Source organism: Monodelphis domestica, chromosome 2 (assembly GCF_027887165.1).
Source record: "Monodelphis domestica isolate mMonDom1 chromosome 2, mMonDom1.pri, whole genome shotgun sequence".
NCBI classification, from domain to species: Eukaryota; Metazoa; Chordata; class Mammalia; order Didelphimorphia; family Didelphidae; genus Monodelphis; species Monodelphis domestica.
Genome location: NC_077228.1, coordinates 25,026,293 through 25,042,991, shown reverse-complemented (window position 1 = coordinate 25,042,991; position 16,699 = coordinate 25,026,293). Strand labels below are relative to the sequence as shown.

Genomic DNA, 16,699 nt, shown 5'->3' with positions numbered 1-16,699 from the left:
CCTTCTTTTGTTTTAATCTCCCCTCCTACCCTACTTCTGTGGCCAGCTGCAAAAGGGAAAAGGAAAAATGTTAAACAGATCTTTTTGCCTTTTGTTCTCTATTAAAAGTAGAGAGCAAAGTTTCTTTTTATTTAGTTAGATGGTCTTAAAGTTTAAGAGATCCAAAAAGTTATGTTTCTTTTTGACTCTGTTAAATACATTTACTGGTCTGTCTGCTCTCCCACTTTCTGGAATGATGGGAGACAGAGAGAAACAGATTTACCTCAAAATCACTTTTCCCAACCCTCCATTTGTGTGTACACGTACAAAAACAACAGACAACAGTTAACATGGACTTTGAAAACATGCTCCAAAATCAATGTTCTCCCTGGATTGTCTTCTGTATTTACATGTTCTTCACCCTCCCAAGGAAGGGAGGATTTTGTCAGTGAGCTTCTAAAGCTTGTAAAATAAGTCTTATCAAAGTCAGTGTCTTCACATTTACGCAGAGTGTTTGAACATCCTCTGGCCACATCTCAGCAGAAAATCTCCTGATCCCTTTGTCAGCTGTTCTGCCTTCAGCAAGTCAGTTCACACTACCTTGGTTTTTTTTTTGGGGGGGGGGCTGTGTCCAGTTGTAACAAACAAGTGAGGCTTCTCTCACAGACAAGACGCTTCTCTTGCCTTCTTCTGTGATTTATCTTTCTTATTCTGCATCTCCCTTCTTATTTCTTCTCTCACTGTCCGTCTCAATCCGGCACTTTCATTTTGCATTACCTCTTCTGCTCTCTGAGGCTTTCTCAAAATCTGGGTTCTACCTCTGGTCAGTTCCTTATTGCTATTATCTTTTCTTTCCATATATATAATCTCTGCCTTTGGGAAGAACTCCTTTAGGGGTTTAATGGCCCGTCCATCTAGCCTTTGGATTTTATTGCTGATGTTGGGCCATGATTTGTTCACAAAACAGATCTTTAGAGCTTCCTGCCTCATGGGATCATTCCTATCCAATCTAAGGTATTTCTTTGCTAAATTTCTTAGCTGGTTTGAGAAATTGGCTGGGTTCTCATTTCTCTCCTGTTTAGCTTTTCGAATTCTTTCAGTTTCAGTGCCCAACTGATTCTGTCCCCTGTTCTCTGTTGTTTGGGACAAATCTCTTTCAAGTGGCCTATTTTTCCATAGCTCTTCCCAAATGATTGCTCCATCATTCCTTCCTAGGAATCTATCCATTCTTAATCTGTCCTTCCTGCTGTGGCTCCTTTTTCACTAACACCTCTTGAGTTTTCTGGAAGAGCTCCTTTAATGGATTATTCACCCAATCTTCCATTTTCTGGAGCTTTCTACTACTATCTGGCCAGAGATGAGCAGTTACATCTAGGCCAGAATTCAGAAGATCAGTAGGGGTTTCCACTTTCTCCTGTTTGACACATCATTCAGGTTCTGGTTCCGGGGCACATCTGTTCTCATGGCCTGAACAATGTTCTCCCGAGGAGCCGGAGTGTTCTGGTTTTGAAGGGATCATACCTGCTCATCCTCTCTCTCTGCTTAATTTCTAATTGTCCTCAAAATTAGGATTTCTATTAAACTCTAAAAACTTCCATACTCTCACAGACTGCTCTCTATTACAATCTATTCCTCTTCTTGGCCAACTGCTCAGAAATGGATCTTTTCCTCTTGCTCTATTCTTTTTTTTTTTTAAACCCTCACCTTCTGTCTTGGAGTCAATAGAGTGAGGGGGTCAAGTGACTTGCCCAGGGTCACACAGCTGGGAAGTGTCTGAGGTCACATTTGAACCTAGGACCTCCCATCTCTAGGGCTAGCTCTCAATCCACTGAGCTACCGGGCTGCCCGCTCCTCTTGCTCTATTCTTAGGAAAAAAAGGGGGGGGGGCTTTCTTTTATTCCCCAGGAGTCAAGTCTATTGCACTTCCAAATTGTTTTATACCTTGAAAACTGCCCCTAAACATGGCCATACCTAGGTTTTTTAACAAGATCTCACCTCAGATTAACTAATTGAATTTGCCAGATCTCTAATCCAGGTGCCTGAAGCAGAGGGGTCTCCTGTCCCAGACACAAACAGCTTGGATTACATAATCATATTTGCTCTCTGATAGGAACAGAAGAGACTGGAGATCCTTTTCACAGTTTTTTCCTGCAGACTTAACTGAAAGGCACTTCTCCATCCAGGGCACTCAACTTCTTTATCTTGGGGAACCTTTTTCACCTAACTCCCTTAACTAGAAGCTCTCTCTGACTTATCTCTTTTTCTTAAAGCCACATACATACACAAGTACTGCACTGCTTTCTACTCAGCCCCTTTTCTCTGACCTTCATTCATACAAGCTTAAAGAAAGAAGCGTACCCCCCACCCCTCCAAGGGTTGCTGTTTATATTCACACAAAATAGAAAAGTTGGCTCAGGTCTCTTCTCTTTTCTCTTGCATCTATCTGCTTCTTTGCTTGCAGGGTTTTTTAGAAGCATCCAGAAAGCTTCAAATTTACCCAGAAGGGTAAACTGAGGCACTTTTCTCATTCTAGAATCCCAGGTGGGCTCTCATCTGTTTGGAATGGAACCTTGGGCTCTGCACACCAATGTCACTCTAATGAGCAGATAAAAGATTGGAGAAGATGCTAGCAGAGAACATGCAGCCTTTATTAGGAAGAAGAGAGGTGAGGGAGCACTGCTCTGAGTGGTCCACCCAATAGCAATGTCCAAAGATATGCAAATAAAGTCAGATTTTATAGGAGATTAACACAATGCTTCTCTTCAGTCGCCCACCACCTGTGTGTGTCTGTGTGTGCCCTATTTTCTTCATGTTGTCTTACCCTCTTTAAGTTTCCCAACTTTCTAAAACTCATGGGAGCATTCCTCAAGTTTGCAATTTCTTTTTTTATTTTTATTTTTAAATATTTCCCCATGTTTACAGGACTCATCGTCTTTCTCTCCCCTCTCTCCTTCCCCCTCCCAGAGCAGACAAGCAATTCCACTGGGTTGTACAAACTGTTATCAGCTCAAATTTGCAGTCTCTAAGTGGAGCCAGAGTTTAGAAAGGCTAAGGCCTTTCAGACTGAAACATTTGGGACAGGCAGTTAAGATTGTAGCAGTAAGTTTTAGGACTTTTCCCACAGGAATCTTCCATCCCTATTCAGGTGCTAACTTCTTTCAACCCTTCAAATACTGATTGTTAGAGATATTTGGAATCCATATGAAGAAAAAGGAGAGAAAGGGGGTGAGTTTTGGCCACATTAGAAAAGAGTGAATTAAAACAAAGCTGCTTGGGGAAGGGGATTTCTCTACTCTTCATAAGGAAAGATTGGTATCTCCTTCGGAATGGCACCTAACTTTCACTAATTTTCCACAGGAAGTTGCCAATCTATGATTATTAATATTAACTAATATATGCTAGAGGATCGTGCATGATTTTAACCCACACAGTAAAAATAATTATATATAATTAATACTATTATATTACATAAACAATATAAATATTTATACTTAATATTTTTATTACTTATCATTTATAATAATTAATATGAACGATATAATATTATATAAATATAAATAATATATAAATTATAATTAATATATAATTGGTAGAATTTGAACTCCGATTCTCAGTCTCTCTGTCACTCATGTGACCAGCCACCAACATCACCCCGCCTCTTCCTCCTCCACAAGTCTAAACTCCTCTTTTCTTTCTCTCTCCAGACCATACAGCTCAGAGCTGCTGGCCTCAAGATGTGCTTCCTGGAAAACTGTCCTCTCTTTGCCTTCTCTCCCATCACTTTACTATTGAAAGTTAAGGGTGGTAGAGGCCACGTGCCCAGCTCCCGCCCCTACTCCTTCTTCAGCCAATCAAGATCTTAAAGGCACTCTTTGCCTCTAACAGACTTTTCTTAACAGAATCAATGGCGGTAGAGCGCGACAGTCTGACCCCGCCCTCTTAGCACCACTCAGCCAATCACCATGCTCATCATGTTTACCCAACTCACTTCAACAAGCATGTCCTCGCCTTTGCCATGAGGAACCAATGGGAATCCTGAGCTGCAGTTCCAGCTCCTGAAGCACCGCCTCATCCGGTCACCATGATCAGTACGCATTTTTTAAAAAATGTTTTCCCTCTTACAGCCTCGTGACCAATGTATAACTGCGCTTAGTCTCGGGCTATCTGAGGTCCCGCCCCTAACCTTCTAAACCAATCAAGAAGCTCGGGTCATGTTGCAAAGTCCGCTCTCAGGCCCCTTCTCATTCTCTCTGCACCCTCCCACTTTGCATAGGTAGCCAATGGCCATGGCTCCCGCTCTAGCTCAGCCAATCCCTAAATTCCCTCGGTGCTTCCTCCTCTGTCTCAGCCCCTTACCGCCCTCGGCGGCCAATGGACGTACCTTTTTTGAGTCCTCCCGCTCCGCTCCATAGTTCCACTCTCCCTGGACGGGGGAGAAGGGGCGGGTCTATTATGTCAGTGTAGGTGGGAAGGCGAACTTGCCAGAGTAGGTGAGTAGTAGATGAGTAAGCACACTGCGGACAGGTCAGCCACTCTCAGACTGTCCAGCTCCGCCCAGTGTTTCGACCTCTGCTCACGCGTGCCCTGTTACCATGGCAACTGGGCACAACCCCCCCCCCCCCAGCACATCCTTAGACTGGCCACAACTCCATCTATGCTCAGTACCCCCACTTTGTGTCCCAGGCCCAGAGTCAACCCTTAGGGAGACACGGCCAGTTCACAGATGGATAAACTGAGGTTCGGAAAGCTAGTCGGGCCATAAGCACGGTTGAGGTGCTTACTGTGTACTGGGCCCTGGGTTAAGCTCTCCGGAAAGGAAGAAAGGCGGAAGCCTGGCTCTTAATCTAAAAAAGCATGGAATGAAAATATACACAGGCCAAAAGGGAGGTGATCAACACGGAAGGGACCAAGCCTGGACTGTGTGCCCTCAATCCTGTGTGACTTTGGGCAAGGATCCTTCCAGGTTCTTGTGAAGGACCGAGGAGGCCCTCCTTGGAGAGCACTCTGGAAATTCGACTTGAGGACCAGGAAAGGAAGATGAAGAAGGGTGAGATGGGGACCTCGGCCCTCAAAAGGAAATCTAAATGTGGGGAAAAGTCAGTCTGGATTTTCGAAAGGTCCCTCTTCCCAGGATGGCTACTCCGGAAAGACCCTGGACCTGGGAGCCCAGAAGACCTGAGGCTTCCTAGCTCTTTGACCTGGAGCAAGACACTCAATGGCACTGGGCCTCAGTTTACTCATCTGTAAAAGGAGAGCCAGTGACTCCACTGTGCTGATCCCCATTACCCTTGCTGGCAGCCAAGCAGGGTTGTTGGGGCTGCCACCCTCCTTGACCCCCAACTAGAGGGCACATGTGACCCTCAGCTCCTTGTTGGACACAGCCCTCCCAGCTAGAGCCACTGGTCACTCTTGCCCTTTAGCAAAGAGCCAGAGCATGGGGGCCCTCCTAGGTCACCTGCCCAGCTCTGAGCATCAAAGGAAACCTGGTGCATAAACCTTATCAAGCAAGGCAAAGCTTCAGTCAGTTATTCCTGAAACTGTCCTCTCAGAGGTCGCCCATCACTTCCTTACATCCACAGCCACTGGCCTCCATCATCCTTGGATACCCGCCAGGAGAGGAGTTCTATCTGAGCCCTGTGCTGGGTTCTCAAGGCCCTCCTGAGGCCTTTCGAAATTCCAGACTGACTTTTCCCCACGTTTAGATGTCCTTTTGAGGGCCGAGGTCCATATCTCACCCTTCTTCATCTTCCTTTCCTGGTCCTCAAGTCGAATGTACATCTGGCCATTTATCCCTGATGTAGCTGGGCTGTATGGAGTTATTTGCATATGGTCTCTCCTCTTGAACCCAGAACTCCTCCAGGGCAAAGACTGCATTTTTTTTACTGGGTACACAGTAAATGTTGACTGACAGACAGACCCAAGTGACTAGGACCTTAGAAAATAGGGTACATTGGTCCTTTTCCCTCTATTCATAGTTTTTAGCATGGTGCCTGGTTAATATATGTTTGTTGATTGACCATTCTTTTCTGTCCCAGAGAGCAAAACCAGGAATAGGAGATAGAAGCTTCTGGATTGATTTAAGGGGAAACTTTCCACAAATGAATCACCATCACACATTACTACAGCTGTTTTAAGGTTTGCTAAGCTCTTTGTACCTAATAATTCCCTCAAAGAGGAAGAAAAGGCCAATTTTGTTAAGACAAGAAAACTGAGAGTGAGGGAAGCTGTTACTTGCCTGAGTTTACACAGGCAGTAAAGAACCAAGGTCCCTTGGGCTCCTGACTAACTGCAGTCCCCTATCCAATATATTTGATGCTCCTCTCTGAGCCTATTTTGTTAAAGCTAGCTAAAAACTGAATGGACTGACTGACCTCTCTGTTTGTATACCCAGCAAGGAGCGCATTGCCCGCAGTAAGTGCTTAATCTTGCACTTTTGTTCCATTCATTCACTCCCCATCACTGGGGTAGATCAGTTGAAGGCTGGATGACTGCTTGAGTTTATAAAGAGAATTTTTGGTTAGGTACAGGTTGAACTAGACAGCCTCAGAACACCTGTCCAATCTCGAGAGTCTCTCTTTTGTGAAAGAACCCAGCCTGAGGAGCTGAGACTCAACCTTAGGCAGCTGTGAATTGCATCCCCTTCCTTTCTCTAGATCTACACTTCCCTATCTTCAAATACAGGGACCGAACAAGAACATTTCTAAGACTTTTACAACCCTAAGCTAACAAGAAATAAATAAAGCAATAATAAAAACAGGCAGATAAATAAGAATGGTCAGACACAGAGAAGTAGATAGATAGGTAGAAAGACAAATAGTAGGTAGATAGAGATAGAGAGATAGAGAGATGGATGGATAGATAGATACATAGATAGATAGATAGATAGATAGATAGATAGATAGATAGATAGATAGATAGATAGATAGATAGATAGATAGATAGGCAGATGGATAGATAGATGGATAGATGGATAGATAGATAGATAGATAGATAGATAGATAGATAGATAGATAGATAGATAGATAGGCAGATAGATAGATAGACAGATAGATAGATAGATAGGCAGATAGATAGATAGATAGATAGATAGATAGATAGATAGATAGATAGATAGATAGATAGATGGATAGATGGATGGATGGATGGATGGATGGATAGATAGATAGATAGATAGTTGGATAGATAGATAGATAGATAGATAGATAGATAGATAGATAGATAGATAGATAGATGGATAGATAGATAGAAAGACAGAAATAGATGATAAAGTGAAAGATAGTAGATAGATAGGCAGGTAGGTAGACAGATGGTAGAAAGATTAGACAACAGGTAAGTAGATAGATACATAGATAAAGAGACAGGCAAAAAGCAAATAGGTAGATAGAAAGACAAGTAGGAAGATGGGTAGATAGACACATGGACAGATAGAGAGTAGATAGATACATGGATGGATCATGGATAGACAGAAAGAGGGACAGACAAATGGATAGATAGATAGAGGTATGGGTGGGTGGATGGATAGATGGACAGATATAGACAGACAGATAGATAGATAGATAGATAGATAGATAGATAGATAGATAGATAGATAGATGGATGGATGGATGGATAGATGGGTAGATTGTTGGATAGATGGATGGATAGACAGAAAGACAAATGGATGGAGAGATAGAGGGATAGATGGGTGGGTGGATGGATGGACAGACACAGACACACACAAAGACAGATAGATAGGTGGATAGACAGAAAGACAGAAATAGATGGAGAGATAGAGGGATGGATGGGTGGGTGGACGGATGGACAGATACAGACAAAGACAGATAAATAGACAGAAAGATGGATGGATGGATGGATGGATGATTATATGTCGGATGGGTGAGTGGGTTGATGGATAGATAGATGAGATGTGGGCAGGTAGGCAGGGAAAGAGCAATCTCTACTTGGCAGATAACAAGAGACTTATAGGGGTGATATGACCCTCCCTTGGCCAGGTCTCAAACCTGGTCTTGTGACTTCAGGTTTCTTGTGTCCAAGCCTAACACACCTTCCACTAACTCAGTAAAAGTGATATGTATAATGGAAACATTCTTATCCAAGGGTTTCTTTCTGAAAGAAAAGGGTGCAGGGGCTGAAGTCCAAGGATGTCTCCATTTATGCCAGGGAGATCCCTGGACACCATCCCTTTCGGGGCAATCCTTTACCATCCAGACTTCGAGATGTCGGTTCAAAGGGGCCTTAGAGGGCATCTGGTCTAACTCATACCTGATCAGGAAGCTTCTCTCCAACATGGCCTGTAGTCATCCAGGCTCCGTGGAAGGGTTATTCTCCCCAGTGCTATAATGGGTCTATTGCCACCTCTCGAGGTAGCCTAGTCTCTTGTCATAGCATTATTAGTAAAAAAGGCAAGGAGCTCACAGTGTAATGGGGAAAGACAGATGACATGCAAAAAACTGTCCTGACAAAAAAATAGAGTAAACAGAAGAGGGGGAAGGGAATGAGCATTTATTAAACAACTGCTGTATGCAGCGTATGCATAGTGTATGCATTGTGCCAAGCATTTTACAAACATGATCTCATTTGATCCTCACCACAACCCTGGGAGTGCTATCATGTCCATTTTATAGATGAGGAAACTGAGGCAAAAAGAGGGTAGGTGACTTGTGCTGGATCCTATAACTAGTAAGTGTCTCCAGCAGGATTTGTACAGGGGCCCACCCTTCTATCCAACTGCCCCTACAGCATTTCTTGATTTCTTTGTTAATAATCCTTGTATCTCTGTTTTTACCAGTATCAAAGGCATAGTACTGTTTACTGCAGTTAATCAAAGAAGCCTGAAAGACCAGTTAATAAAAAGGGAGGTTATATTAATTAGCCTCACGGCATGAGATAGTTGTTCTGGACAACCCAAGGGAATTCTAAGGAAAACTTACTTTCATGAATAAGAGAAACCATTCTGAAATGTTGCACCCCAACTTCCCCTCTCTTCCCCACCGGGGCAGACAGGCCTTTGTGCATTTGTGTCCATTATTTCCTCGTGACAAAGGATGCTTCTAGAGAACCCTTTGCTGCTACAAAACACCTGTGTACCCATTACCTCATTCCTACACGCAACAATATTGGGAAAGAGACAAAACAAAGCTTGTACCCATTTTAGAGAGGAGAAAACCAAGACTCAATCAAAACAGTCAAACACTGCTTGTTGCTGGGGCTACAAAGAGGAAAACTAAAATAGTGCTTGCCCTCAGGGAACCGGTGTTCTACATTACAATAAAGTTTGCAGGTTTTATGAAGCATTTCCCTGCAATTATATCATAGTTATTGGTTTCACTTTACAGATGAGGAAACTGAGGTTGAGAAAAAGCCAGGACCAGCACTGACCCACACTCCGAAGCTAGCGTTCTCTCCATTAATCTCAGCCATGGAACAAGTAAGTGATGGTGCAGGATTCAAACCCAGATCTCCTTACTACTAGTCTAGTGTTTCCCTGATGAAAGGGAAATTGATCAGGAGGTTCCTGAACCAGTTAAATCTCAATTAGCCTGAAGAGATGATATTTTGCCCACCATGGGAGTGGCCACTTACCCTGGACAGACAGACAGACAGAAAGACAGACAGACAGACAGACAGACAGACAGACAGACAGACAGACAGACAGAGAACGACACAGGGGACTCCTCGGATTGGTTACCAGTGACTGAGGCTGCCTCCAAGATGGCTGTGACTGAAAATCTGGGGGATGCTCTGTACAAAAGAGTCTGAGAAATAAGTGGCTTCCCTCCTTCCCTTCCCTGGGATTTCCAGGCCATTGAAGTGCCATGGAGGCTGGAAGGAGGGAAGGGGGATCTTCCCTTCTATCCCGCTCCAGCCAGGGCAGAAAAATAGCAGCTTCAAGAGATACTAACCAGCACCTGGTGAGCCCGAGTCGGGGTGGGGAGGGCTCCCACTGGTCCTGCCCCCCCAACCCCATGCCTTTCTGCTGCCTTTTCTGAGCACAGGCAAGAGCCTAGATTTTCTGGGAATGGACTTTCCATGCCTGGAGGTTTTCATAGGTAATCTCAGCTTCCACCATTCCCAAGGGATCACATTCCTGAGTTTGATGGTCTTGGTTGCTACTATGCTACCAAAGGAAGGAGTCAGGAAGACTTGGATTGAAATTCTTCCTCAGATACTTACTGAGCACATTATATAGCCTCTGTTTTCCTCGGTTTCCTCATCTGTAAAATAGGGGTAATAATAACCCCTATCTGGAAGGTTTAAAGATTAAAATTAATATCTAATACTCCAAGTATTAGATAAGATAATTTTAGATTTTACAAAGGTTTGTCATGAGCCTCGAATGAGGCAATAAATGTAAAGTTCTCAATAAGGGTTAGCTGTCATCACCATTATTTTTGATATTTTTGGGAGGAAAAGGCATTTTCCATTCAAGCTCCACTTCAAGATCCAAGTTTTTGTGGGAACAGCATTGAAGGTCAGTGATGGCTCAGAGCAGTCCATTTTAAAGTGAATTATTAAGGCATTTTGTCATTGAATAATCTCTTCTCTATAGTATCCTCACTTCATCAATTAATTTTTATTAAATGCCTACTAGGTGCCAAGCACTGTGCTAATCATGTTCTAATTATTACCTCATTTGTCCCAATAACCTTGGGAGGCAGGTGCTGTTGTTATCCTTATTTTACAGATGAGGAAACTGAGGCAAACGGGGTGAAGTGACTTGCCCAGGGTCACATAGGAAACGTCTGTGGTCTCATTTGAATCCAGGTCCTCCCGTACCCAGTTCCAGACCCTAGAGAGAATCACAGAATCCCAAACCTGCATCCGATATAGATTGGGATTACTGCCGAGTTTCCTAGACTAGAGGAAGATGGTCAAATAATAGGATAGACCCCACAAGAGCCCTGGTGGCCTTTTTTCCCCCTATTTCTTTACTAAGATGGAGAAGAATCCCCTTAATTGGGCCAAGCATGTCCTGGAGGAGAAGCGATTGCCTCCAAAGCGTGTGAAGCTGCTGAAGATTTGCGCATGCCTGGTTGGCTGCTGGGGCTGGAGGGCAAGCTCCCCAGGAGAAGGGGGCTCCAGCAGAAATCGAAATAGACTTCTTGGAACCGAGGGAGCAGAGCCCAAAGAGCAATGGAGAGGCACACAAAGGCAGAAGAGGAATGACAAAGGAATTTTGTAATTCTTCAGTCACAAGTCAAATCCACAAACATTTATTAAGAGCCAGCCAGGCTGGGGGGGGGGGGGGGATACAAATGCAAGAAAAAAGAAAATCTCTTGGCCTCAAGGAACTCACTTTCAATTGTAGGAAAATCTCCTTAAACAGAGCTGGAGGGGGAAGGAGAATGGAGATTCTGAGCACTTTGCCATGGCCAAAAGGGGCCCCGGTGCCCGAGGTCCCCAAGGGTATCTGATCTGTCCCGGATAAAAAAGTTATTTCAAATCTCACAACAAGCAAGCAGAGGGGGAAATGGATTTTTTTTTTTTTTTTTGCTAAGACTACTTGAGTCCCTTCGTGTAATTCCCAACCTTAGCTAGTTTATACCCTGCCTCCTGAAAGTGCTTTGAAGTTAAATGGCCCATTACTGAGAATTGAGTTTTGTTTGGGGCCTAATGGTCCTCCAAACCCCAGCTTTTCTTTCTACTTGGGTGGAGATGAGGCAGGAGTGGAAAGGGCTCATTTTTATAGCTCCTGTTCACTAAAGAAGTGACTCATGATTCCTTTTGTGTGCTAAGTCCTTCAGAGAAGGGAACCCACAAAATCTGGAGGGAGCCCCTTCCCTTACTGGGGGGGGGCTTATTCTTGTACTGAGCCTAAACCTCCCTCTCTCAAGCTTCCACTCATTCGTGCAAGTTTTGGCCTCTGGGGCCAAGCAGAACCAGCCTAATGTCCATTCAGTGTACAACAGCCCTTCTAACCCTCAGAAACTACCATCATGGGCTCCCTAGTGTCCCCAGACCCCAGGCATCTCCAGTTCTTCCAACCAGTCCTCTCATATATGCTCTCAAGAGCCTCAGAATCCTGGCCCCAGGCCTCTGGAAGCCATCAGGTTCATGGATGTCCTTTGTGAAGTGAGGCACTCCCACAGTATTTCAGATGTTCTCCATTTAGATCAGAAGACGGCTGAACTAAAAAGAGCTAACTCTGCAACCCAAGCTTGACCAATTGTGTCCATTGTGAGGGCCTGGCTCTTTTGGACTTAATTGAAGTGGATATGCATGTATCATGGGAAAGAGCCTCATCACCCCATCTCCTCACAGATCCTTTGCTGTGTTTCCAAGTGGAGTCCCTGATCTATAGATATTTATACTTTTAATATATATTATATTTATGATTTTAAAAGGGTCCAGTGAACAACCAGGAGTATAAATTGGATGAAAGTGATTTTCTAACTGAAAGTCAGATAGATGACAGGGATTAGGAATCCCAAACTCCACAAAAGAAAACCCAACTCAAAAGACAGGCTTTAAAATGCCTACTGGCTTCCTAGCTAGCTGGTCAAGTGGAGTGACAAAAGGAAGTTCTCTCTGCAAAGAGCCAAAGATAGTCCCTGAGGTTATTACAGTAAAGAGAAGGCAAAGGTCTCTCCTGGAGGCCACAGAAGAGCCAAAGAGCAGAAAGGTAGCCAGAGAACAGGGGAGAGGAGGAGAAAGCACTTCACCCAGTACATCATCCAGGCATCTGGGCAGAGGACACCCAGCTGCCAAGTTCCGTTGAGTCTATGTTGGTAACATCTCCGGTGCTCGCTCCTTTCCTCCTTGGATGCTGCCACCTCCCTGGTGTGGGTCCTTGTCTCCTCAGACCTGGACTCTTGCCTACAGGGGGCTCTGCCTGCCTCAAGACCCTCCCCACACCAGTCCAGCCTCCATTCCCCAGGCTTCTTGAAGCCCAAGTCTGACCATGTCCTATTCAGAAAACTCCAGTGACTCCTCTTACCACCAGGATCAAGTCTAGAACAGTTGGCTTGGTTTTTAAAGTCTTTCCTAATTGGGTCCCTTCATAGCTTTCCCACCTCGTACCTTTCTTCCTTTTTGATTCTGTGATCCAAGGATCCATCTGGGGACATGGTCAAGGAATAGGAGTTTTCTCTGGCTGTCCACCATGTCTGGAATCTGATTTCGCCCCATCTCTACCTCCCGGCTTCCTTGAAATCTTAGCCAAAAATGTCCTCTTTGCAAGAAGCCCTTCCTGACCTCCTCCTGTCCCAGATTACCTTCAGTTTCTCTCGTCTCCCCCATCAGGCTTCTCTTTTGCTTTTTTTTGTATCCCGGGTGCCTGGCACAGAGAAGGAGCTTAATAAATGTTTGTTGGTTTGACTTTGTGTCGGGCGTGTGTCTTTCCCTCATACATCTTCTCGGATGGCATCTGTTCCCTAGATATTTTCTGCTACCCATTAGCTGTGGGGACAAGGGACAATCACTTCTATTTCTGTTTGACTAAGTGCCTTTTGCTTTGAATTAGTATGTCCTTTACACCGTTTGGGGCTCTAGGCAGTTGCTGACCCAAAGTCGCAATGCCTCTGGCACTCTGGCACTGGCAGAACCTGGGGGAGGCCAACCCAGGAGGAGCAGCCCTGGGGGTCCGATTCTAACTCTTCATCCACATGGGCCCCACATTTCCACTGTCACTGTATGTGCAAAGCTTTTAGTAGTCTTTAAAACATTTCCCACGCCAGGAAGTTTCTGATGGGCCTCAGGGAGAGACAAGATATCATTAGAGTTATTCAACCTAGTCAAACTCATTACTCTGAGGAGCTACGGGCCCTTTTTTCCCTTCGCCCAGGCAGATTGGTAGCAACACGAATGCCCAGCCTTCAGCTGAAATGATTTTTCAAGCTGTGCCAGTTTGGGAGTGACTGCAAATAAATATTTATCTTGCAAATTAAAGAGAGGAAAAAGCAACAGCCCCAAACCTCATTAAACAAAGTAAGTCTGGCCATGTTTAAAGAAAAGGACTGTGGGAAGTAAAGTGATCCCTGTGTGCCCAGATGAAAAATGGGCCCAACAGATCTTCTGGCTTCCTATGGCTTGAAGGGATTGCTGTGTGCAACAGGGTCTGAGCAATCACCACTGCCATAAATTTCCACCTGCAGACCAAGGGAGAAGGTTATAAATTAAATAAGTTTGATTAAATTTCCAGAGTGCTTTGCATTATTGTGGGTCTTGGGACAGCATATATAATAGAACGTTTACATCATTCAACCTCGGTCCCTGAGATCTCAGGGGATTCCAGGGCATTTGTAGAACAGGTACAAGGGAGTCTTAACTTGCTCTTCCTTTCAATATGATAACCCATTACTGAGAAATGGCCCCACACGTGGAAATGTTTCTATTCAAGATGGCAGCACATTGGAAGAGTCAAGATTCATAAAGCTGAAAACCAGAAGGGACCGTGAAAAAGTATCTGTCCGACCAAATCCGTCATTTTACTTTACTCATTTTTTATGAGTTTTTCCTGACCTGTGCCCAAGCAGCCCTGTGATTCCTGGAAATGCCCTTCCTCTTCTTCGTCCCCACCAAACCTTCGGAACAAAGATCCACGGCTCAGCAAAAAAGCATCCTCGACAGTGACCGGAGCCGTGTCCCCGGATCCCCTCGTTCAGCCCAGCGTCTTATAATGGGAAAAAAGGATGTTTTAGTCTCTGGTCTCCGAGGCCGTTACTGCTTTTTCTGCTGCTCAGAGACTGGCTTCCCCTGGATTCTCTTTCTGTTGAAGTCACTTGGAAAGCCTGTTTGGACTCAACTTGTACCTGCTGCCAGGGTCCCGGGGAGCACAACTACCCCAGAGTCCCTCCATCTCCAGACTCCGGGCCTTTTCTCTGGCTCTACTGCATGCCTGGAGTCTTTGCCTCCTCCTCTCTCCCTCCTGGTCTCCCAGACCTTCCTTCAAGCCGTAGCTAGTCTCACCTTTGTGCAAGAAGCTTTTCCCAATCTCTCACTATTAGGGCCTTTCTTATAACATTATCTCCAATTTGCTACAACATATATACATCCAGAATATATTACACATATACCATATAGGTATATTCATGCAATATATATAAATATGTATGTTACGTACACATAACATATAGCCATAGAAACCATGTACATGCATACACACAAATGAATACATGTATATAGACATACATATAAATGTGTACACACAGAAAGATATCCCCATGCATATACATACATATATACATATGCAATATGAATATTGTACATGGTTGGGTGTTATTCCACTGGCTTGTACAAATGTTATCATTTGATACATATTTCCAAAATTATTTATTTTTACCATAGAGAAATCTTTTATTTATTTATTTTTAAACCCTTACCTTCTGTGTTGGAATCAATACTGTGTATTGGTTACAAGGCAGAAGAGTGGTAAGAGCTAGGCAATGGGGGTTAATTTTAAGTGACTTGCCCAGGGTCACACAGCTGGAAAGTATCTGAGGCAGGATTTGAACCTAGGATCTCCCATCTCTAGGCCTGGCTCTCCACCCATTGAGATACCCAGCTGCCCCCTATGGAGAAATCTTTTAAAGCCAAAGCCCCAAATCTTATACCCATATAAACAAGTATCACATTTATTCTTTATGAGTTATCTTGGCTGTGCAAGCTTTCAACCTTCCCCTTTCTAGGCTAGGCTAGGCTTCATCCCTGTTAATAATAGAACTATTATTTAAAACAACTCATACCCTGATTGGCTAAAATGATAAAAGGGCAAAATGACAAACGTCAGAGGGGATGTGGAAAAGTGGAGACACTAATACATTGTTGATGGAACTGTAAACGGATCCAACCATTCTGGAGAACAATGTGGAATTGTACTCAGAGTTATAAAACTGGGTATTCCTTTTGATCTGGTATTAAGGTTATTTCCTAGTGATCAGGGTAAAAAGAAAAGAACTGATATGTTATAAAAGATTTGTTATAGCAGCTCTTTTTGTGGTGACCTAGAACTGGACACTAAAGGGATGTCCATCAGTTGGGGAATGGCCAAACAAGCTGTGGTATATGATTGTAATGGAATATGATTGTGCTGTGGGAAACGACAAGTAAGATGATCACCAAAAAAAACCCTGCAAGGATTTATATAAAGTGATGCAAAGGGAAGTGAGCAGAACCACAGTTCCAGCAATAATGTTTGATGATCAAATGTGAATGACTTAACTATTATCAAAGGCAATCCACCGTCACAGAAGGAATAGACCGAGTCTGAATGCAGATTGAAGCCATTCTTCACTTTATTTCCTCCATGAATTTTTCTCTAATGTAAGCAATATTTGTCTTGTTTCACAACATGATGAACAGGGAAATGTGTATTATATTGTATATGTATAACCTATATTATATTACCTACCCCCTTAGAGAGGGGGAAGCAATAGGAGGAAGGGGAAGAAGGGGGGGAAAGAACGAGATATAGATTTTTGGACATAGCTAATGTGAGAATTCTCTTTATATGAAATAAATTAAAATAAACATGCAAAAAATTGGATTGAAATGAAGCCTCATTTAAATCCAGTTTTTGCATGTTTATTATAATTTATTTCATATGTATAAAAATTATATTTATTATATTATTGTCATGTTACATATTGTATTTTGTTATATAGAAAATAAAAATAAATGGTAACTCAACAAAATTATTTATATATTTTTATATATCAATATTCCTTCCCTTTCTCCTACCCAGGAACTATCTCTTGTAACAAATGAATAACAAATTAATTGA

General features: G+C 43.5%; 1 protein-coding gene and 1 long non-coding RNA gene across 5 annotated transcripts in view; one reads left to right on the top strand and one right to left on the bottom strand.

Annotated features, from left to right (window-relative positions):
• The window catches only part of LOC130457048 (phosphate carrier protein, mitochondrial-like), a 38,852-nt gene extending 34,288 nt beyond the window's left edge, over positions 1-4,564 (bottom strand). For 2 of the 4 annotated variants that reach the window (XR_008916033.1, XM_056815104.1), the window contains exon 1: positions 3,968-4,564. The gene's annotated coding sequence lies outside the window, so the exon portion shown is untranslated. The remainder of the gene's footprint in view (positions 1-3,967) is intronic. The other 2 variants (XR_008916032.1, XM_056815105.1) reach the window with 1 other exon arrangement.
• On the top strand, positions 4,285-13,296 carry LOC103104351 (uncharacterized). The gene is made up of 4 exons (XR_460921.3): positions 4,285-4,469; positions 6,015-6,114; positions 9,315-9,406; positions 10,916-13,296. It is a non-coding gene; the product is annotated as an uncharacterized LOC103104351 (long non-coding RNA).
• Positions 13,297-16,699: the final 3,403 nt, after the last annotated feature.